General features: G+C 43.7%; 1 pseudogene; it reads left to right on the plus strand.

Moving 5' to 3' along the window:
* Window positions 1-20,726: 20,726 nt before the first annotated feature.
* On the plus strand, window positions 20,727-20,844 carry LOC126459475 (5S ribosomal RNA; annotated as a pseudogene).
* The last annotated feature ends 4,220 nt before the right edge of the window (window positions 20,845-25,064 follow it).

The following is a 25,064-nucleotide window of genomic DNA, read 5'->3' on the forward strand; positions in this document are numbered from 1 at the left end:
TGGACGCCGGGATAAAGCGCAGTCAGCCAGCTGATATATAGCTAACGATCCAGCCATACGTCTTCCGCGGCGCGCGGACCACGCCGTGCTGCAGCCAATCGTTTCCAGATATCGGAACGCGTGCCGTCGCCTGCGCTGCACTATGAGCCTCGAATCTAAAATTATCTCGTGAGTGGACCTCCTGGCTCGAATAATTTGATGAGCGTCAATAAAAGATCGCATCTTTTGACCACCACAACTGAGTGCTGAACCTTTACAATAATTCCACAGCAAACTGAGGCGAAAGATGCATATATGTTGGTCTGTAGGACAGTCTCTCTTTCCAGGAGCCCTTCTCAAAAACTGACACTGACTGCGCATTTTCCCAAATCTATCGTCCGATTTGTGGGCCCCCATCATCGACATTATCACCTTGCACAGCTTCGCTCCACTGGCAGGGTCTGATTGGAATACATTCTCTTCTCTCATCTACCATACCATCTCTCTGTCGCTATACTGGCCAGTCTTGTCCTCTGTTCCGAATACTTTCACTCATTTCACACGCTTGTACCTTGGCATTCCACTTCGTCTCTCAGCCTTCATCTCGGGCGTCTTCCTGGGCATTCTCTTCACAGGCATACATCTATGTCTACATTGCACTCAGTAAGCCAGCTACGGTGTCTGACGAATTGGATACCTCTGATACTACTAATTGAAGCCCCCTTCTCCGTTCTACATCTACATCTGCATGGTTACTCTGCAATTCACACTTAAGTGCCTGGCAGAGGGTTCATCGAACCATTTTCATACTACTTCTCTACCATTCCACTCCCGAATGGCACGTGGGGAAAAGGAACACCTCAATCTTTCCGTTCGAGCTCTGATTTCTATTATTTTATTATGATGATCATTTCCCTACGTAGGTGGGTGTCAACAAAATATTTACGCATTCGGAAGAGAAAGTTGGTGATTGAAATTTCTTAAATAGATCTCGCCGCAAAGAAAACCGCCTTTGTTTCAGTGACTGCCACCCCAACTCGCGTATCATATCAGTGACACTCTCACCCCCTACTGCGCGATAAAACGAAACGAGCTGCCCTTCTTTGGACTTTTTCGATGTCCTCCGTCAATCCTATCTGGTAAGGAATCCATACCGCTCAACAATATTCCAGCAGAGGACGGAGGAGTGTAATGTAAGCTGTCCCTTTAGTGGGTTTGCCGCATCTTCTAAGTGTTCTGCCAACAAAGCGCAATCTCTGTTTCGCCTTACCCACAATATTATCTATGAGGTCTTTCCACTTTAAGTTGCTCGTAATTGTAATTCCTAGGTATTTAGTTGAATTGACTGCCCTTACATTTGTGCTATTTATCGTATACCCAAAATTCATCGTATTTCTTTTAGTACCCATGTGGATGACCTCTCTCTTTTCTTTGTTTAGTGCTAATTGCCATTTTTCCCACCATACAGAAATTCTCTCTAGATCATTGTGTAATTGGAATTCCACTCGCCAATTGCGCATGGGAAGAATGATAGTCGGTAGTCATCTGTATCAGCTCTAATTTCTCGAATTTTCTGTTCATGGTCATTTCGCGAGTTGTATTTGGGACGGAGCAATATGGTCCGACTCTTCCCGCTTACTCGAAATTTGAATAGCAAACCTCCCTGTGATGCGCAACTGCTCTCTTGTAATGTATGACACTGGAATTTCTTGAACTTCTCTGTAATGCTCTCGCACCGACCAAACGAACACTTAACGAAACCTACCGCTCTTCGCTGGATCTTCTCTATCTCTTTTGTCAGTCCCCTTGGTAAGGGTCTCAGGTTGATGAACAGTACTAAAGAACCACTTGAATGAGTTACATTTCCTTAAGACGCTTCCTATGAATTACGGTCTGGCATCTGCTTTTCCCATACTAGTTTTATGTGGTCATTCCGCTTAATGTCGCTCTGGATAGTTACTCGTAGATATTTTACGGCAGATAGTGTTTCCAGCAAAATTTTTCATCAATAGCGTAATTATAAAGCAGTGTTTTTCTTTTGAAGTATGCGCAGTTCAGGGTCAACTGCTAGTGGCTACACCATTCTCATGTTTTTCCATTTTTGTTACCGCTGCCTAACTTGTGAAAGAAATAATTCACGTCTTCGTACCTTTCGTTTCACCCTTTCCTTTCTTAGCAGCGTACAACAGTTTTTGTTATACGATATATTTATTCTGTTACCTTATTACATTTCTGAGAAACGTCTGTGTTCAGTATCGTTGCCCCTACAGTTCTTCAAAGCTATAAGCCTGCCTTGCACGTCCACTCACTTCTTTGTCATATCTCTAGTCTCTTGTATTGTACTTCAGTATTGCCCCTAGCAGCTCAAACACTATATTTCCATCGATACCATAAAAGTTTCCTGGGTATTGTACCGCGTCGTAATGTGTAAAACTACTGCTGTTGGAGAAAAAAAAAACGTTTTTACCACTGGACCCAGAAGAAGGCCGCTGCAACCGTGGCCGAAACGTTGGTTTGTCTCCAGCGCCAGTAGTTTTATACGTTATGACGCGGTACCATACCCAGGAAACTTTTATGATGTCGACTGACTCTGGCCGCGGAAGCCTACGCAATTATACTAAACTTCCGTGTTGCGTCGATGATCAGTGACGATTCGGAAGGATTAAGTGATCACGACCAAAACACTACCAAACAATAAGAATTCATTTGTAGTATGGTTGATTTTTGTTATTTAGCTGCCTGAAACAGTATTGTTGGCGTAGTCAGTTAATCCTTCCAAATCGTCACTGGTGACGGACACAAAACGGGCGTTTATTGTTTATGAGTCGTTAGGAACAGTATAATACAAGATGGTCGTAAAGAACTATAAAGCGTATTGTTGTTATTGAGCGACATGAAATAATGTTATGAGCATTGTAATAATGATTGAAAGTGTAGTGGGCGATCTTATGTCGCAAATCAAACAGATTCGTAAGCATGTTGTAGCTATGTTGACGTCTCTAAAGTATGACCCAAACATTTAGATTAAGAATTACATTCAAAAATGGTTCAAATGGCTCTGAGCACTATGGGACTTAACATCTGAGGTCATCAGTCCCAAAAAATTACATTGATCAGCCGGAACATTATGATCACCGACCTACTATCGATACAAACCGGTCCAGGCGATAGCAGCGTCACCTGGCCAGGAATGACTGCTAGTCAGACACAGGCACGGTGCCTGTAGTATCAGTAAGCGTGCTGACCATGTGTAGAACGGGGAAGGCGCTCGAGTTATCTCAGTTTGACCAGCATTTCGGAAACCGCACTACTTGCCGGGTGTTCGAAGAGTGCTGTGTTGAGTGTTTTCAATACGTGGCGAAATCAAGGTGACACCATGTCCAGACGTCATGGGGTTGGGTGGCCACACCTCATTACATATGTCGGACATCGCAGGCTGGGCAGACTGGTAAGTAGCAGACGCAGACGCACATGACGGAGGGTTGTACCCTCTGCTGGGGGCGAAGTCTTAGCGCTACTGAGGCGCTTCTCCTTCTTACATGGTGTGGTGGTGTGGGATTACATAGGGGTTATGGTCTTAATTGACTTTTGTGCTGGTTTCTTTTTTTAATAATAATAAAGTTAAAAGGATAGTCAGAGCAATAGTAGAAGAGGTAGGAAAAACGAACGGCCCAATTGACGGGCCAGCGTGATTTTTTGAAAGATGACAGGACAGTAGAAAGGACAGTAGAAGTGTGAGGAAAACGAACGGCCCATTGGCTAGCCGGGATATACAGCTAAATGACAGATTAAAGGAGAGGAGGAAGAACAGTAAGAGTTAAGTGAAAGCGAAAGGCCATTATCCTGGCCTCTTCTTCTTCGTGGCGGCGTCATTGATGGTTGCGACAGACAATGTTGAGGGTGGTGGAGCGGGGTGGGGGGGGGGGAGGAGGGGGGGAGGTAGAGAAAGAAGTCAGAGAGTGACAGACGGGGAAGTAGAAAAAGGAAGGGCCTGTCATGATTAGGCCACCATTGGTGAGGGGATGATGGGGGTGGCTTGTTGGGGAGACTGAATGGCATGACGTGGTGGGGAGATGAATCGATGATGTGAGAAAGAGTAAATGGCATGAGATGAGGTGGCTAGTGAATGTGAAGTCATGGGGAGGGGTGGGGGGCGGAAGAGAAGGTCAGGCCATCGAGTCGTGGCTAGACGGTGGACTCGGGTGCCCAGGGAAAGTATTAAAGGATTGGGAGACAGGCGGGGAACTGTGGCGGAACTAACATTATACTTTACCGCTGGGGAGAGTACAAGTGTGTCTGAACAACATCACGACAGCGGGAGCTATGAAATGGGCACGTGACCATCGACACTGGACGTTGACTCAGTAACAGAGCGTTCCATGGTCTGATGAATCCCGATAGCTTCTTGTTCATGCCGATGGCTCAAATGGCTCTGAGCACTATGGGACTCAACTGCTGAGGTCATTAGTCCCCTAGAACTTAGAACTAGTTAAACCTAACTAACCTAAGGACATCACAAACATCCATGCCCGAGGCAGGATTCGAACCTGCGACCGTAGCGGTCTTGCGGTTCCAGACTGCAGCGCCTTTAACCGCACGGCCACTTCGGCCGGCTCATGCCGATGGGAGGGCGCGAATCCGTCGTCTTCCAGGGGAACAGCTCCTTTGACACCTGTATTGCAGGACGGAGACAAACTGGCGGCGGTTCCATTATGTGCTAGGGAACAATCACGTGGGTATCCATGGGTCCAGCTGAGCTCGTAGAACGCACCATCAGGGTCAAGGAGTACCGTACACTGGCTGCAGAATAAGCGCGCCCCTTTATGATCATCTTTCCCGACGCATTTTTCAACAAGACAGTGCGCCATTTCACAAGGTCAGGAGAGTGATGGAGTGGCTTGAGGAACGGAGTGGCGAATTACAATTGATGTGGTGGAGCCCCCCCCCCCTCTTCCCCCCTCCCCGCCCACCTCACCAGATCTGAACCCGATCGAAGACATCTGGGATGCGATTGAACGTGGCGTTAGGACCCATCGTTCCCCTCCCCAGAATTTACGGGATAAAGGCGACTTGTGTGTGCATATGAAGTGCCAGTTTTCTCCAGCGACCTACCAAGGTCGCATTGCTTCCATGCCATGATGCGTCACTGCTTTTATCCGTGACAGAGGTGGACATACCGGCTATTAGGTAGGTGGTCATAATGTTTTGTCTGAATAATGTTTACAGACAGTGGTGTATCCTGAATCGAGCACGTTGAAATAAGAAGCCGACGGTGGGAAATTAATATTTCAGGAGGCACGAAGTGTTGACGAGCTACGCGTGAAAGGCACTTTTTGGTAGACTGCTTGTGTTTCGTAACAGACAGCTCACTATCACATCGACCATGATGGCGCTGCCTACCTCTCAACCGAACACTGAAAATGTTTCCGAGCCAGGAGGAGAAACTGATCATTCTCTTTCATTGAGTGCAGTTGGGGGAGTTCGCATCTATCTCAATGCTAGAATAATTAGCAATTAAGCGTTTGTTTGCGCATTTTTTTATTGGATGGTGGTAATTAATTGACCATGGCCATCCATAATCAAGTAACAACATAGCAATTCAGCAGTCTGTTGGAAACATATATCAACACGGATCAACAACATTTTGAAAAATGGCTTCCACGAAAACAAACGCATACTGAACGTGTATCAACGCAGTGCTATTATGTAAATGCGCGTTCGAATAAACGACGGCACTTAGCATTAATAACAACGGAAATTATTCCATTTCGGCGGGATACAGCAAAACATTGCAGGAAAGGTTTGTGAATAGGGCAGCCTGCTACAGCAAATATTTCAAATGATTGGTAGTGGTAGTAGCCGTGTTATCGATACTAATACGAAGAGCCATACTTACCATTTTACAAATTATTTAAGTTTTTGCATCGAAATCCTATTGTATCTATTATTTAGAAGTAATTATCGGACTAAAAATCAGACCTTCTTACATATTTTTGGTAGAAAATGTCAGGATGATTTCCTTAACGTCAGTAAGCATATTCTCGCACAGTACTACCATAAATGTTCGGGATTAATAGTGAAATAAAAGAAGAAATATTATTGTTAGTTTCATGATGTTGCTTCGAAAAGACGAAATATCAGTATCATGAACTACTACTGCTTTCAGTATTCGTGTTTGTGGTATTGAAGCGTCGTATAAGAGGTACATTGAAATGAAAATTTTAACATATTAAGTGTGTTTAAAATACTTTATTTAGTATACCAGAGCATTTCTGTGATGTTGATCATATGTATTGCACCCTCGAGTTTTGGTCTTGATTGTATACAAGAGGCTCTTCGCCATGGGGGACAGGTGGCTGGATTTTTGCAATTTTCTGTCAAATAATCTCTACCCGCCTATCACAAGTGGTAACAGTTTGCTTCGAGAACTACTTCTGACTTTCCGACTCTATGTCTGCGATGATCATTGGGTCCAAAATTCCGAATCAAATGGTTAATGCTAGGTAACAATACAATAAATAATTTTATTAGAAAGTTAGCTCCAGATTATGGATCTGTGCACATCTGAAATGTTTTAATATTTCAACGGAAAAAGATTTAGGTTGTATGAATTTTGGATTGAGTGATACAAACAACGTGTGATTGGTGGCATGGCCTGGTCTGATACGAAGAGGTATCCATAAAATAGATTCTGTAAGCATGTGTGTGTGTGTGTGTGTGTGTGTGTGTGTGTGTGTGTGTGTGTGTGTGTGTGTGCAAGAGCCAAATAGTTGGAGACCAAGAATGAAGTGCTCGGATTAAAAAGAGAATAAGGCAGGGATGTAGTCTTTCACCCTGTCTGTTCAATCTGTACATCCAACAAACAATGGCGCAAATACAAGGAAAGTTCGAGAGTGGATTAAAATTCATGGTGAAAGGATATCGATGATAAGATTCGTTGATGACATAGCTATCCTCAGGGAAATCGAAGAAGAATTACAGGGTCTGTGAATGGAATGAACTGTGTGATGAGCACAAAAAATGAGTTCAGAGTAAATAGATGAAAGGTGAAAGTAATGATTAGTAACAGAAATGAGAACAGAGAGAAATTAAACATTTGGATTGGTAATCATGAGGTAGGTGAAGTCAAGGCATTCTGATACCTAGGCAGCAAAACAGCACATTATGAGCGGAGCAAGGAGGACGTAAAAAGCAGACTAACACTGGCCAAAAGGGCATTCCTGGCCAGGAAAAGTCTACCAGTATCAAAGATAGGTCTTAATTTGAGGAAGACATTTCTGGGAATGTATGTCTGGACCACAGCATTATATGGTAGTGAAATATGGACTGTGGGAAAACCAGAACGGAAGAGAACAGAAACGTTTGAGATGTTGTGCTACAGAAGAATGGCGAAAATTAGGTGGGCTGACGAGATAAGGAATGAGCAGGTTCCTGGAGAACCGGCGAGGAAAGCAATACAGGGAAAACACTGACAAGAAGAAGGGACGGGATGTTAGGACATCTGTTGAGACATCAAGGAATAACACCCATGATACTAGAGGGAGCTGTAGAGGGTGAAAACTGTAGAGGAAAACAGAGACTGGAATACATCGAACAAATAACTGAGAACTTAGGTTGCAAGTGAAGATGTTGGCCTAGGAGAGGAATTTATGGCGGGTAGTATCAAACGAGTCAGAAGACTGATGGTTGAAAAGCAAAATAAAATAAAAAAGTAGAGAAAATAAATAAATAAAAATAACCTGAATTTGCATTTTTTTCTGTGTTGGCTAGGCGATGTTAGTGCTAGGACTTGTTTTCCTACATGTAGCTTCCATTAATAATGATGTGACTGGATGGTACCGAAAGGTACGTGCATCCCTACCGACTCCAGAGGTGTGGCCAGCTGCGCTAGGTTGCTCAGTAGAGGATCCATGGCGCTAACATACCGCTCGAGTTGGTCCAACACATTCTCGATTGGTTTTAAATCGGTGACGACCAGAAGAGTACGGTAATATTATCCTGGTATTCCTGCAAACAAGTATGTAAACTACGAGCTGTTTGACAATTTGAATTTTCCTGCTGGTAGACGACGTCGTGCAGAGGAAGAACAAATTTCATTTAGGGGTGGACACGATCGCCAAAGATAGATGCATTCTTGTGTTCTTCTATTGTGCCTTCCAGAATCGGCCATGGAATGTCATCAAAATATTCCCAATACCACAACGCTCTCTCTTTCGCCTCGATCATTCCGACAGTTGTTGTAGGCCGATGAGGCACAAAACTTTATTCGTCTGAAAATGCCACCTATCGCCTCTCAGTGGACTTCCACTTTCAGTACTGGCGTCCAGATTCCTGCCTTCATCGCAGATGAATAACATCACCATAAGTGGATGAACCAGGCACCTCCAGCGGATGCCCATACTCGGCAACGATCACAGCACGGTCGTTGAAGGCACCTTGCTTCATCTGGAAAGTCTGTTGCTCAACAGTTGCACGTGTACTCGTCCCTACAAACCTCCGAATTCATCGTCCACCGCTATCATCTACTGCTCGTGATGCACCACAGTTAACTCGGCACCGGTTGGCGTGCACGGTATACTTCAATCACGGCGGCACGCAAACAGTTTACAGAACTAGTCGCCTCAGAAACTCTTCCATCTTCGCCCCCGAAAGTGAATGATCATCTCGTTTTGGACGTAGGAAAAATTGCCTCATTTCCTAATTATGACAACGGCTGCACTTGTGTCCGAGTCCCACCGACACGCTTTATACACCCTCCATTGCTTGTGCTGCCACCTGCTGTCTGTGAATTATTGCTGGTTAACGTGGAACAGTAGGTATTAAAATCCATGGAGAAGAAATAAAAACTTTGAGGTTCGCTGATGACATTGTTATTCTGTCAGAGACAGCACAGGACTTGGAAGAGCAGTTGAACGGAATGGACAGTGTTTTGAAAGGAGGATATAAGATGAACATCAAGAAAAGCAAAACGAGGATAATGGAATGAAGTCGAATTAAGTCGGGTGATGCTGAGGGTGTTAGATTAGGACATGAGACACTTAAAGTAGTAAAGGAGTTTTGCTACTTGGGGATCAAAATAACTGATGATGGTCGAAGTAGAGAGGATATAAAATGTAGACTGGCAATGGCAAGGAAAGCGTTTCTGAGGAACAGAAATTTGTTAACATCCAGTATAGATTTAAGTGTCAGGAAGTAGTTTCTGAAAGTATTTTATGGAGTGCAGCCATGTATGGAAGTGGAACATGGAAGATAAATAGTTTGGAAAAGAAGAGGATAGAAGCTTTCGAAATGTGGTGCTACAGAAGAATGCTGAAGTTTAGATGGGTAGATCACATAACTAATGAGGAGGTATTGAATAGGATTGGGGAGAAGAGGAGCTTGTGGCACAACTTGACTAGAAGAAGGGATCGGTTGGTAGGACATGTTCTGAGACATCGAGGGATCACAAATTTAGTATTGGTGGGCAGCGTGGAGGGTAAAAATCGTAGAGGGAGACCAAGAGATGAATACACTAAGCAGATTCAGAAGGATGTAGGTTGGAGTAGTACTGGGAGATGAAGAAGCTTGCACAGGATAGAGTAGCATGGAGAGCTGCTTGAAACCAGTCTCTGGACTGAAGACCACAGCAATAACAACAACGTTAAACATAGGCGATCGTCATATTAACGTGACTGTGCTGTGTAGTCAGGGGTAACTGGAAGGTGGCTAGTGTGGCCAGCGAGATACTGGCGATGTTACGGAAACTGCAGATAGTAAAAATTGGCCGGCGAACACGAGTTGGAATACATCCAACAAATAACTGACGATGTAGGACGTAACTGCCATTGTTAGATGAATAATTTGAGGAAATCGTGACGGGTCGCAGCAAATCATTCGGACAGGAGACACAGACGTATTGATGCAGTCTTTAACAGTAAGTCATAAGGACCACGTACAGAAGCAAAGAATTTTGGGTCTGCTCCCAGAGAAAAGTTAGCAGCGCGAAATTTTTTATCGCGGGTATACATCGACAAAAGAGCCGAGTTTCCTAAAAATCGAGGTATTTAAAATGTGAAGAAGACGAAAGGGATGCTACATCGGAAAAAAGACTAGGTGTAGTGGCACGGAATTTTTATGAATCGCCGTGTTATACTGATCAGACAGTATGCACAGTGTCAGAATATTCGGCTGAATATCAATCTCACATTAACTATCGTGATCTGGACAAATCAAATCAGTGGCTGCATCACGAACATGAGAAAATTTTTTAAAGGATGATATTTTATTACGGTTGAGATTGACCGTGATGTGGTTCGTTTTTTTTTTTTTTTGTTTTTTTTTTTAGACCATTTTCTGATATATTACCACCATCTCAGTGTATTACCAAATTATTACTTCATTCGAATACACACAATGTCAAAACTAAATTTTCTTGCCCAGATTAAGACGTGTGTACGATACCAGTAGCCATGTTTTTTGCTAAGGAACGTTCCATGCCTGTGCTAGTCTGTCCCCCCCCCCCCCCCCCCTGCTTCGTCCGTCATGCGTAACAATGCATCTAAGGCAACAGAATTCCGTCATTATGAGGGCTCCAGTTTTAATGTTTAGTTTATCGCTAACCTCTTGATATGGCACTGATGCTATTTCCGCAATTTATTTTCGAATTTTCGTACTAGACTCCTCGTACCCATTACAAAGTTATACATCAAATTTTGACTGAACTGCGATGAAGTCCGCATAACCGTATCTATGCGGGCTTTATGGGGAGAACAGCTTCCATTACTGTGAGAAATTGCCTGATTTCTGATTTTCCACTAGATTCATTTTATTAGGTAGTAAACTTTCCTCATTAAAAAAATAAAAGTAAGGCTTTTGTTAGCTAAATGAGAACCGTTGTGCCACGGATTGAAAAAGATGGGACAGTAGATGTAGTAAGAAATCCGTGGGAAGCAACCAGTACCAATACAGACAGTGTGTCTAAGAAAAAGATCATCCCTCAAATTGCTTCAACATATTGTGCGTGTCAGAAATCCTGAAAACCGACGGCAATGTATACGTCTGCTCGCCTTTTAAGTATGCCTGGCGCCAGCGGCAAGAATTCCCTGAGGCTATTCTGTGTAAGCACGGTCTCCCACCGCCTGTATAAATTGAAGTTCATGAATATTCTTCCGTCAAAGTTTGCCACCCTCCTCACGGTTTTCTCCCTCTCCTTCAAGTCTCCCTAAGTGGTAACGAACGGCTACAGTGCTAACATAGTGTTCGTTCGTGTTGACAGAGCTCAGACAGATTCCTGCATACGCTGCAACACCCTCTGTAGATATCAGAGAATTACTGTTATGACATTTATCCTACAAACGTTATGTACTACGATGATTGTTGGATAAACTTGAAACTGATTCCCATTTAACTTTTATCCAAGCAAATTATATCCTACAAAGCATCGTTTGATACCTCAAAATCTCATTTACACGATATTTTTTACGTCTTCTAGCCGAAAAGGACGAAACCTGTTCATTTAGACATTTTGTGTTCAATTGAACGGAAAATGTAAATCGGACTTTATTCACGTTACCTAATGTTGCACCCGTTGATCGAAAAAGTCGCCCTAAATTGTACCACCCAGAGAGTTTGATTTTCATGTCACCTCCAAATTTCCCCTCCCCTTTCATTCGACAAGACAAATTCACAGAAGGTTAAATTCTGTGTGTGAAGCATAGATGTCTATTGGGGGATAAGTTACAGCGTGAAAGCTTTAGCACTGAAACAGGCGTTTTTACGAAACCAGCTCTAACAGGTTTATTTTCCATGCCTAAATTGTAGATCACAGTAGTTCAACTGTTGGACCCTTGGGGGCAAGTGAAAGTGTATACCATGTCGTCGTTTATGCGCTTTGTGACTGCGAGAATGTAAATTTGATTTAGCTGCGAGAATGTAAACTGTAGGTAACATAAAATCTGAATGTGATGCAACACTATTGATTTGAAATTTACCCTGGTAATGAACCAGAAATTGATGTTTGAAACTAATAGCCCTATGCTTAATGAATGCTGTTCCACAAATAATCAATTTTCTTATCTTTATCTGCACAATGGTAACGCTCTTTCTACCGCTCTCTGTTAGTACTTTAAATTGTAATAACAGCTATTGTGCAAGGCTATTTCTTAGCAAACATTTTGATTAAATAGAATATAACTGAGAGAATAACTTCTTGAAAAAATAGTAAATAAAAAATGATGGATCTGAGAACTGGCATTGACTTGGCGTACGTAGCAATATGGCTTTAACTTTAAATCTTGTGTTTTGACTCAGAAAATTGATAATGGTCACAATTAACACACTCAATAAACTGATAATACAATTAGCTTTACAATATGATTGGATGAGAGTGCTACACATCGTCTCAGTCATCACTTATGAATACGCGCTTTGCACGAGTAACAAAACAACTCTCTTTAATTATTTCCGCCGGCTGCGGTGACCGAGCGATTCTACGCGCTACAGTCTGGAACCGCGCGACCGCTAGGGTCCCAGGTTCGAATCCTGCCTCGGGCATGGATGTGTGTGATGTCCTTAGGTTAGTTATGTTTAAGTAGTTCTAAGTTCTAGGGGACTGATGACGTCAGAAGTTAAGTCCCATAGAGCCATTTGAACCATTTTTTAAAATTATTTCCAACTTCTGTTGAGATTCCTCTTACAGTTAGCAAACATCATACTGTCTTGCAAATAAGAAATCATTACTGCCCGTGGCGAACAAGTATATATCCAGCACACATCAGATACAACACTTCCTTACACTTGAGAGTCCTCCATATGTACGCGCAAACAATGTTGACACCGTACAGCCGCTCCCATCAGCCAGCGCGCTGAGTGTCACCTTTGTTGTGCGCCATTAATACATTACTCGATCTAAAGTTACTCTGATACCTTACCCATAACACCTTGAATCAGCGATCGCTGTTGAGCAGCGACGTTGCTACACAGTCGGCACTACATTTTACCATCTCTGGTTCAATATAACATTTTCTTACAATAGTTGATTTAATTTACCCTGTGTCTATACCGTTGAGTGTTCCACTGTCTCGGTTGTTGTTTGGTTTCTGAGTCTTCAGCAAGTGCTTTCCACCAGTGATTTCACTAACATGAAATAGATCTTGATGGTTGGTTGGTTGGTTTGGGGAAGGAGACCAGACAGCGTGGTCATCGGTCTCATCGGATTAGGGAAGGAATGGGAAGGAAGTCGGCCGTGCCCTTTCAGAGGAACCATCCCGGCATTTGCCTGAAGTGATTTAGGGAAATCACGGAAAACCTAAATCAGGATGGCCGGACGCGGGATTGAACCGTCGTCCTCCCGAATGCGAGTCCAGTGTCTAACCACTGCGCCACCCCGCTCGGTAGATCTTGATGTAAACGCATTGTGCCGTCATGAGCGCAGCCGCACACGTGAAACCGCAGTTACAAAAATAAGTAATCTAACAAAACAGTGCCTTCTTCGTAGTTGATTATTGTTCACCGGGCTGGGAGAAGACGGAAAGTTGTGGGAAACAGTCACTATTGAGCCAGTGCCTGTAGGAGAGGAATGCTTATTTTTCTTGGGTAAGCCCGCGTTTAGGAGAGCGGTAGAAAATATCAGTCATAAATTGTGAAAAAAAGTAAATCAGACTTGGAGGAAAATCAGGTCACTGGGTGGCGGCTCCTTCTTACGGCTAAACAGTGAACACAAATTTCCGATCACTGTGGTACAAGATTATCGTGAATCATGAACAAATTTTTTTGAATGTTTACTTACAGTATATTATGTTAGATCTGTTGCTGTCACAAATAACAAAGCTTTTGACCTCAGTGGATTGGATAGTGTCTTGAAAATAGGCTGTAACATGATCATAACCAAAAATGAAATAAGGGTAATCGGGTACAGTCGATTTAGATTAGTCTCAGGGCATTAGATACTGGAAAGAGACATTTGAGGCAGTGGAGGAGAATTAGTGCTTGTACAACAAAATAACTGACAGTGGTAAAAATAAAGTGGATATAAAACGCGAAGCGGCAGTAACATTAAAGTTTGCTGAAAAATGAGGAACAAGTCGACATGTAAATTTAAGAAGTAGCGAGCTTTTCAGAAGATATTTGTGTTGATTGTAGCCTTCGACGGATGTGAAACGTAAACGATAAACATTTCAGGCAAGAACAGACTAGAAGCTTTCAAAATGTGGTCCTAGAAAAGAATGCTGAGAGTTAGATTGAAAGACTGGATGAGTAATGACTCAAATGAGGAAGAAAGGAAGTGTATGGCACTACTGGACGGAAGAACGGATAGAGTGGAAGGAGACATCGTGAGGCATCAAGAAGAGGGTAATTTGGTAATTCAGAGAATTTTGGAGGGTCAAAATTATAAAAAGATGCGAAGCGTTGACTACAGTAGGTTGATTCAAGTGGATGTTGGTTGCAGAAAGTATGCTGAAATGAAGGGTAGAGGAACGCCGAGAGCTACATCCGCATCAGTCTTCGGAATAATGACCACAAAAAAGCTAATTTTTTATTTATTTTCGTGTACCAAGAATCTGATGGTATATTCAAAAACTGCAGTTACAATATTCGCATTCAAAATTTACTTTCACGTCAGATTCTTACAACAAATTCTCTCTGCAATAACTCTTAAGATAATTTTTCCAGACGTTGTTATACAATGCTGACATGAAAATTTCTTTACCTGACAGAGTCTTACAAAACAAGTTTGAAAGATAAAGATGCTGAAAAATAATAACGTTCGAAATGATACACTATGAGCACAGAATATGCTAAATTTATGCTAAATTTATTAGTTCAAACGATAAATTTTACATATTTGGCCAAATCAGTGGCTTGTAAACCTTCGATACATAGGTCTGCTACACACAGATTAATTTAGCCATGTTTTAATACATGTACATGTAAGAAGGAATTTGCACCATTCATAGCATATTCTCTGCAGTCACAGATTTCTTTCAGCGGTGTTATTGCCCTAAATCAGTTCATCGAATAGCTACAGTTAGATTCGATAACGTGTATCGTCCGTGTGTCCTACACGGAATGCAAGAAAACAGGTGTCCATATCTTTCTGTATCGAGTTATTTAAAACACCAAATCGTTCATCAAAGTTTTATCAATCCACACTTTTTTTTTCATGTGATGATCTTCTAAATAAAAGCAATTCTCATTTATTCTTCAGTCTCATTGTCACATTTTTAGTTATATGACATGCCTCGATCACAATGGATCATCTCGAGACAAAGTAAAACCAAACATCTACCGTCTAATAAGAAACTTCCTGGCAGATTAAAACTGTGTGCCGGGCCGAGACTCGAACTCGGGACCTTTACCTTTCGCCTTTTTTGATATCTCATTTTCTGTTCCATATTGATCGTTGAATTTGTTCGGGGCGGACGTCTGATTACAACCGTTCAGGTCCTTTGTTTATCCTGAGAGGCACCCACATGCCTTTCTCATACTGTGGCATCAAGCAGTCAGGCCTGCAAGATGAGTGGTCTGCCATGCGAGTGGATTCATTCTCATTTATCAAGTAACATGAGCTCTAGTACTCACAATTAAGTTACAGATTATTTTCCTGTTTGAATATCACGCAACGGAAACGGACAACGCGCATCTGGCTATTAGTAACTTACACAGCTCTGACTGTTCACTACGCACTGGCAATACCACATTTTCTTTCTTACCCAACGGCTTTGATCAACACGTGGCCATCGCACTGAATATGTATGAGGCACACATTAAAAAATTCTGGATATCATGACAACATACTATTAGAAGGAAAAGGCCACCAATCTTTTTCTTTTCACTGTCTTTTTTATTCCGATAAATTCTATAACCTAAACACACCATTACATTTTCTACAACAATTACACATGAGAAACTCCGCCCAGTGGGCATGGCTTTACATTGGTGATTCTCTATCTTACGATCTCGTAATTATCTAATACTACAGTGCACTTTCTGGATAGGATGGTGGATCTTTTGCTATATCTCACACTTCGACTCTCACACCCACCGTCACGAAAATTTCCTCCAGACCGAGCGGTACAAAAAGGAACATGCATAACCCACTGTCTCTGAACCTTTCTTGCTACTCTCCCATGCAAACCACACATACTTATATTACATGAAATACACCACACTAGCAACATGGAATACTACACAAGGAATAGTCACAACGTTATAATCACATCACTTTCAGCTTTCCCACTTCAATTAGTATTCGTCCCAGTTTCACACGACACTGCCCCACTTCGTAGCTTTTCTTTCCTACTATGAACTCTGGAGGATATATGCACGTCTTCCTGTGCAATGCAAGCCAAGTGGCGTTGACGGATAGGCGGCTGACTCACCTTGCTTCTCTCTCAGAGTGTTATAGTTTGAATCAAGCGTTACACGGAAACATAACACCCAAAGTAATAATAAGAACATATTCGTCACACACGCGAGTCCTCAACTGATACCATGGACGAGTACTTCTCTTTATCCTTTGTCTCATACACAGATTGAGACTCACACAGTACTCACTACGTGGAAGTACTCGTCTCTAATTTCAAGTCCTGCACACGCCATTTCTTAAATATTTCCAACTTATAGCACACACGCCAGTAATTCAGCTTAACTTTAGCACTCGGAAGTATTTCAACTTATTGCTACACGTGGTTTCATTGTGACCGTTGGTCACTTCCGAAGATTACTACGATCCCCTTAATATTACCTGCCTGACATTTAATTCTCCCCACAAAAGTTCATGAAATAGAGAAATTATTTTTCCAAACTACTCTTAAGTATTCCACATGCATACCATTCTCCCCACTCATTTGTCTTTACGGAGCACACCTAAGACAGGTCTTACCAACTCAAGATACAGCGCCAGAGTGCTGAAACACGGCCGTTCTTCAGGTGAGCTCGCACCTTCATCAAAGTGGGGGAGCACCTTGCTACCGTATTGGTCAGCCACATTTTAGGCGCTCAAAGCTCAGGTAAATTTCATTTCTTTGGTTCCACCAAAGGTGACCAAAGGACCGTCTCAAAGATGATCATATATTGCACATTCACTATCTACAGTTAGCAGACGACCATACGTTCATTCAATTTTCTTATTACAGAGTGCTGCTAACCCTCTGACCGAGCACGCTGAGCTACCGTGCCGGTTTTTTTTTACAGATCCCGCTTGGATGGACGTCCCCTGACCCCCGTTGAAGTTCATTATTGATCCATTCACTCAGTTTTTTTTATTACAGAGTGCAGCCAGCCCCCTGACCGAACACGCTGAGCTACCGTTCCGGCACACCAACTGATCTACCTATGCGCGACTCACGCCCCGTCCTCACAACTTTACTTCCGCCAGTACCTCGTCTCCTACCTTCCAAACTTACTTTACAGAAGCTCTCCTGCGAACCATGCAGGACTACCACTCCTATAAGAAAGGATATTGCGGAGACATGGCTTAGCCACAGCCTAGGTAATGTTTTCAGAATGAGAAGGAAGGTAGGAGGCGAGGTACTGGCGGAAGTAAAGCTGTGAGGACGGGGCGTGAGCCGTAATTGGGTAGCTCAGTTGGAGCCGGCACGGTAACTCAGCGTATTCGCTCAGAGGATTAGCTGCCCTCTGTAATAAAAAAACTGAGTTAATGGCTCAACGACGAACTGGAACGGGTGTCTTGCGACGTCCACCCCGAGCAGATACAAAGAACGAAGACGAACAAAATGAGATTAAAAAATAAAAAAAAATTGGTAGAGCACTTGCCCGCGAAAGGCAAAGGTCCCGATTTCGAGTCTCGGTCCGGCACACAGTTTTAATCTGCCAGGAAGTTTCATAACAGCGCACACTCCGCTGCAGAGTGAAAATCTCATTGTACCGTCTAATATTTTACAAGAAATAGAAAATAATTCTTCTTGTGATTATGTAACTCGCTGAGGTGTGATGAAAATGCATATAACACGAAGTTCAATTTCTGCGAAAAAAAAAAAAGCTTTGTCCCATTCGGCATTCGCATTACGCGATTTACGGAAACCACGAAAAACCTACATGTGGGTGGTCGAAGGAGAATATGGAGTCCAGTGTTTTATCATTGCGCCACCGCCACCTCGTTTGTTCCAATTCCGTACTCCACAAGACGACTCGGCCGTACCATTGTCACCTCCGCCCCCGCTTCCCTTTCCTGTTCAGTGGTGAAAGCTGCGCAGGAAGAACGATTGTTAGGTCTCCGTGTGAGTTCGAATCTCTATAAATTCTCTCTTGTGGCCTTTACGCGACATAAACGTAGGAGGATCTTATTTGTTTGATTCTTACAGTGAGGGACGCTCTCGGAATTTTACCAGTAAACGACACCCTGATGCACCATGCACCTCTTGTAGCGTCTGGCGTTGGAATTGGAAGAACATCCCTCTACGACCTTCTTGTGCTGTAGTTCTTATTGAAGAGTGCCTCCTCTTCTCGCCACACCGTTGTCCTATCTCGCCACGATTAATTCTGAAGTCATTACACCACAGCAACCTGTAGCTACAATGATCCCACGTCCCTCATGACAATGATTCGACTATTACCAAAGGATGGCAATAAGCTGCTTGTGCATGAGTGGTTGTAACACTTTTTCTAAGTCTGCATCACTACTGTGTAATTCAAACGCAAGTTCTTGATTCACACAACCGCTTTCAGACCATTTCTCGAGCGTTACCTAACTCTTTCCGTACGATCTCTGATTCATCCTATTAAGATGTTCGTTTCTCCCTATGTTGGCGGATGTCAACGTAGTATCTTTGGTTTCGGAGGAGAAAGATGGTGATTTAAATTTTGTGAAAGGATCTCGTCGCAATGAAAACCCCGATTTTTTAATTATCTCCACGCCCAACTCGCGCATCACATCCGTGACACTTCCCTATTCCACGATAGGATGAAACGAGCTGCTTTTCTCTGAAATTTTTCGATGTCTTCCTTAAATTCCATCCAGTATCGCGCAGCAGTACCCTAGCTAGTTTCTTTAGTCGACATTGTGTTCCGCCAATTCGCTACGGTCGCAGGTTCGAATCCTGCCCCGGGCATGGATGTGTGTGATATCGTTAGGTCAGTTCTGATGACCTCAGAAGTTAAGTCCCATAGTGCTCAGAGCCATTTGAACCATTTTTTGTTCTGACAATAAATGCAATATTTGGTTCGCCTTCCCCACACCATTTCCAATGTAGTGGTTACAATTTAAGTTATTCGTAATTGTAATTCCTATGTATTTAGTTGACTCGGCAGTCTTTTAAATCTGTACTGTTTATTCTTTTTAGTACTCACGTGGAGGACTTGAAATGTATTGTTCCGGTTCAATTGCTGCTTTTAACACCATGGAGATATCTGAATCACTTTGTCATTCGTGTTATTGTCTGGTGACTTTAACGGATGGTAAACGGCAGTATGATCTGCAAACAACCTGTTCAAATTGTCTCACAAATGGTATATGTATACTAGAAACAACAAGGGACTACAGTACTTGCCTTTAGTGCTGTCTTGTGGAACACCAGACGTCCCCTGTATTTCAGTCGATAACTTGCCGTCAGTTACTACGAACTGTGTCCTTTCTGGCAGGAAATCATTATACCAGTCGCACAACTGAGACGATAGTCCGTAGCCACGCAATCTGATTAGAAATCGCTTCTGAGAAACGGCTTCAAAAGCGTTCTGGTAATCTAAAAACGTGGAATCGATTTGACATCCTCTGTCGATACCAGTCCTTACTTCTTATGAATAAAAGGCTGGTGTTATTCGACACGAACGGTATTTTCTGAATGCATGCTATGTGACAGCAGAAGCCAGCAGCTCGTGGTCGTGCGGTAGCGTTCTCGCTTCCCACGCCCGGGTTCCCGGGTTCGATTCCCGGCGGGTTCTCTGCCTCGTGATGACTGGGTGTTGTGTGTTGTCCTTAGGTTAATTAGGTTTAAGTAGTTCTAAGTTCTAGGGGACTGATGACCATAGCTGTTAAGTCCCATAGTGCTCAGAGCCGTTTGAACCATTTTTTTGTCAGCAGAATAAATTTTCTACGAAAACAGTATGCGTTCTGAAATCAATAATCGTTTTCTCCGAAAACAATACAGTTAAAGAATCTTGCCGAACGATGATGTGAGTTATATGTGTTTATAATTTAGCGGATAGTTCCTGTTTTATTTCTTGTGTATTTGGCGTGGTGACCTGTACAACTTTCCGTTCCTTACGTGTGATTCTTTCGTGGAGGGAGTGACTGCACGTGAGAGTTAAATTTGGAGCCTTTAAATCAGCATAGTCCAAAAGGAACGTAACTGGTATACAAACTACACCGGAAGACTTACCTTTACTGAACTGAGTTGCTTCGATACACCGATGGTGTCTCCTTTACATCAGTCAAGTTGGCAAGATTCGAATTTTGGAATATTTGCTACATCTTCTTTGGTGAAGGAATTTTGGAAAACCGTTTTTAGAAACATAGAAAACATTACCACTGCACTTCCACTTCCATCAGTATATTTACTAGCTGTTCTGCACTACCTGCAGAAAATAGAAGGAGCAATCAAAAAGTTTTCGTCTGAGGTCGTTGGTGCAGCGTATATGCAACGCAGACTGACTCCGATGCCGGTATATAAGCACCGACATGTAGGCGAGGAATCGTTGTGTCATTCGTGTCTTTACGACGTGCTTGCGGTAAATACGGAAACGTGAACTATAGCGACGTTGTTACCAAATGCTTCCAAACAGAACCAACATGTGGGATTATTTCCTTTAAAGCCAACGGCCTTGCCACAGTGATAACACCGGTTCCCGTCAGATCACCGAAGTTAAGCGCTCTCGGGCTGGGCTAGCACTTGGATGGGTGACCATCCGGTCTGCCGAGCGCTGTTGGCAAGCGGGGTGCACTCAGCCGTTGTGAGGCAAACTGTGGAGCTATTCGGCTGAGAAGTAGCGGCTCGGGTCTCGGACACTGAGGTACGGCCGGTAGAGCGGTGTGCTGACCACATGCCGCTCCATATCCGCATCCAGTGACGCCTATGGGCTGAGGATAACACGGCGGCCGGTCGGTACTGTTTGGTCTTCATGGCCTGTTCGGCAGGAGTTTAGTTTTTTAGTATTTCCTTTATTGGCGAAGGGCAAATACCGTTAGACAGCCATCCTAGAATGAAGAATGTGTGTGGCGCAGCATGTCAGTCGAAAAACAGCGTTGTGGAATGGTGCGCGACAGGGGCTGTTGCTGCTTCAGGATAACGCACGTCCCCCTATATGAAATGCCGTTTCAAATAGGAGGCATTCTGGCGCTCGCCCTATAATCCTGATCTCTCCCCGTGCGATCATCGACGCCTTTGGTCCCTTAAAAAAGGCCTCAAAGGGTCGAGGATTCCTGTCGGACGCGGACGTTCGGCAATCGTCTCGCAGCGGGTCGCGGTGTTTCACCGATCAGGTACCTCTGCGCGGTGTGTCAGTTGTATGACTGTCTCAGTGTTGACGGTGATTTTTCATGACTAGCGTATCCATTCTGGACAGTATGGCCTTCGAACGGAGACTTTTTGATCGCCTCTTATAACTCCGCTTTGGTGGCGTTGTCATCAATAGCATTACCGCTACGTTTCTACTTCTGTCAATATATTTACGAGCTGTGGGGGAGCACTAGCACAAAATATTTTGCCTTCAGCGTGCTTCATTACATGTGATCGTTCCACTTTTAGTCCTTCCGTACACATATCCCCTGGCGTTGGGACGCATAGAAGGAAAAGGGGCGCTATGTGGAAACAAAGAACTGTGTATAACCATTACAAATAATGATAGTACTGTTATGTTATTTGGTAAGCGTGATAGCGTTACGGAGATGTTTAGCAAACTCAAGTGGCAGACTCTGCAAGAGAGGCCCTCTGCATCGCGGTGTAGCTTGATGTCCAGGTTTCGAGAGGGTGCGTTTCTGGATGAGGTTGTTGTTGTTGTTGTGGTCTTCAGTCCTGAGACTGGCTTGATGCAGCTCCCCATGCTACTCTATCCTGTGCAAGCTTTTTCATCTCCCAGTACCTACTGCAACCTACATCCTTCTGAATCTGCTTAGTGTATTCATTTCTTGGTCTCCCTCTACCATTTTTACCCTCCACGCTGCCCTCCAATGCTAAATTCGTGATCCCTTGATGCCCCAGAACATGTCCTACCAACCGGTCCCCTCTTCTTGTCAAGTTGTGCCACAAACTCCTTCTCCCCAATTCTGTTCAATACCTCCTCATTAGTTATGTGATCCACCCATCTAATCTTCAGCATTCTTCTGTAGCACCACATTTCGAAAGCTTCTATTCTCTTCTTATCCAAACTATTTATCCTCCATGTTTCACTTCCATACGTGGCTACACTCCATACAAATACTTTCAGAAACGACTTCCTGACACTTAAATCTATACTCGATGTTAACAAATTTCTCTTCTTCAGAAACGCTTTCCTTGCCATTGCCAGTCTACATTTTATATCCTCTCTACTTCGCCCTTCATCAGTTATTTTACTCCCCAAATAGCAAAACTCCTTTACTACTTTAAGTGTCTCATTTCCTAATCTAAGTCCATGAGCATCACCCGACTTAATTAGACTACATTCCATTATCCTCGTTTTGCTTTTGTTGATGTTCATCTTATATCTTCCTTTCAAGACTCCTTTCAAGACTGGATGAGGTATCGAATATATTGCTTCCTCCTTCTTATAATACCTCCCGAGGAGACCAAGAATGTAAAATTAGAGGGATTCGAGCGCGCACGGAGGCTTTCCGGCAGTCGTTCTTCCCGCGAACCATACGCGACTGGAACAGGAAAGGGAGGTAATGACAGCGGCACGTAAAGTGCCCTCCGCCACACACCGTTGGGTGGCTTGCGGAATATAAATGTAGATGTAGATGATATTTCTTTTGTGAGATTTACAGTTTCGTCAGTAAGTGTTATGTAACTTCTGCCGTCGGGCACAGTGGATGAAATCAGCGGACTTTGAGTCCCACTCACAGCTGAAATCCCATCGCTCGGACAGTGTGAAGCTCCGGGAGGGTCGCCCTTTCCCCCGGTCCTAATGTCGACGCCGGCAGTAAAGGACAGCTAAATGCAATACCGGGGCAGACGGGGAGCGCGGCTTCCTGGCGTTCTCATTGTGCATGCGCGGCGCGTGTCGCCATCTCTTATTCAGCGATGGCGCGCGCCCCGCCGCCCACAACGCCTTAATAATGGACGCCGGCGGCGGTGTGATTCAGACGGGCATACCCGGCCGGGTATGGCCCTACCCTGATGCACCCTCCGCCCGCGGGAATTTACGGCTCCGCGGTGGCCACCGACAACGCCGCCATAGTTACGGACGGAATCCGCGTGAATGCAGATGCGGCCATTACCTCGGCCGGCTGGATGTCCGCGTGTGCCACTCTGCCAACTGCCACCGCATCCCGTAGGTAGGCGTAACGGCGCTCTCCAGCTCATCCCGCAGTCCAACATCTTTCTAATTGACATTCGGCCAGCTATAACTAGTAGCCAACATCGCATTCCTTTAAAGCAGACGCTGTTCAGGGGGGCAGGGAGGAGGAGGGGAATATCTGCCGCTACACCTTTATTTCACAATCCCTCTTACGTTTGTAACCGAGGTTACTTCCGTAAAACCCAGTGAGGTGACAAAAGTTAAGGGACACAGGTATGTACAGTCGTGGACAAAACGCCTTTTCGTTATGCTGATCCGCACAGCTTTAAAGTCTGCTACACGGCATAGTAGGTAAGGCGACAAAGTGCTACCAACATACCATGCACAGGAGTGAAATTGACAAACTATCCGAACTTTGTCAGATTGTTTTCAGTCATGTGTAAGACTACATTAATGCTGATTAGTGTATTAAGGTGCGGCTGGTCCCGGCGGAGGTTCGAGTCCTCCTTCAGGCATGGGTGTGTCTGTTTGTCCTTAGGTTCAAATGGTTCAAATGGCTCTGAGCACTATGGGACTAAACATCTTAGGTCATAAGTCCCCTAGAACTTAGAACTAATTAAACCTAACTAACCTAAGGACATCACACACACCCATGCCCGAGGCAGGATTCGAACCTGCGACCGTAGCAGTCCCGCGGTTCCGGACTGCAGCGCCAGAACCGCTAGACCACCGCGGCCGGCTTGTCCTTTGGATAATTTAGGTTAAGTAGTGTGTAAGCTTAGGGACTGATGACCTTAGCAGTAAGCTTAGGGACTGATGACCTTAGCAGTTAAGTCCCATAAGATTTCACACAATTTTTTTTTTCAGTGTGTTAATCACAACACGTAAGTATAAGAAATAAATGAAAGAAGAAACGCTAATTAGTATGAACCGTACCAATAAAAAATAAATCTCAGCTTATCGAGACAACACAACTGTTTTAGTAAGACAAAGTACCCCAGATCGCTACGAATTAGCAAAATATTGTGCGCATTCGGCCGCGAAACGGTCTGTGTCAACGTTCAGACCAGTTATACCGGATTACCGTTGCTGACCTACCATGAATGTTTGCAAATTTAGCACTGCGTGAAGATTCATAACGAAATTCAGTTAAAAATCATTCAGTGCCACATTTAAGTCAATTCACTTATTGACAGAAGCGGAAAAAGTAGGCAGTAATAAGTATGAAATTCTACAAGAGTTTCATATTGACACCCACGGGCCCCGGTACAGAATAAAGTTACCAATAAAACGTATTGAGGGCGCAAGAATTTCTTAAAATTGCTTTACTGAAAGTCTATCGGGCTCCATCGAGATTAGAACCGAAAACAAATCAGAACTCCCTTGCAGTAGCAAACACCTCTCACTACGCTAGCAGACAATACAGGCAAACAGTCCTCTATTATTACTCCAGACATGAATAAGTCGGCAATTTCCCAATGAAAATGGCAAAATGATCTGCAGTTTCTGTTTCGTAGAGCTTTCTGGACTCAAAAACGAATTTTCTACCTTTATGTCACCGCTTATGTGACAATCATTCGGGATGTTATCGAAATAACAAAATGCTCCCAAACATATTCTACGATGTTTCGAATTCTCCATTAGACTCGCTACAGCCAGAAAATGTTCATTAGCCTAAGTGCTTCTTAAGCTAGCTAGCAATGGGAATGCTCGCA

This window comes from Schistocerca serialis, chromosome 2, assembly GCF_023864345.2.
Source record: "Schistocerca serialis cubense isolate TAMUIC-IGC-003099 chromosome 2, iqSchSeri2.2, whole genome shotgun sequence".
Classification (NCBI taxonomy): domain Eukaryota; kingdom Metazoa; phylum Arthropoda; class Insecta; order Orthoptera; family Acrididae; genus Schistocerca; species Schistocerca serialis.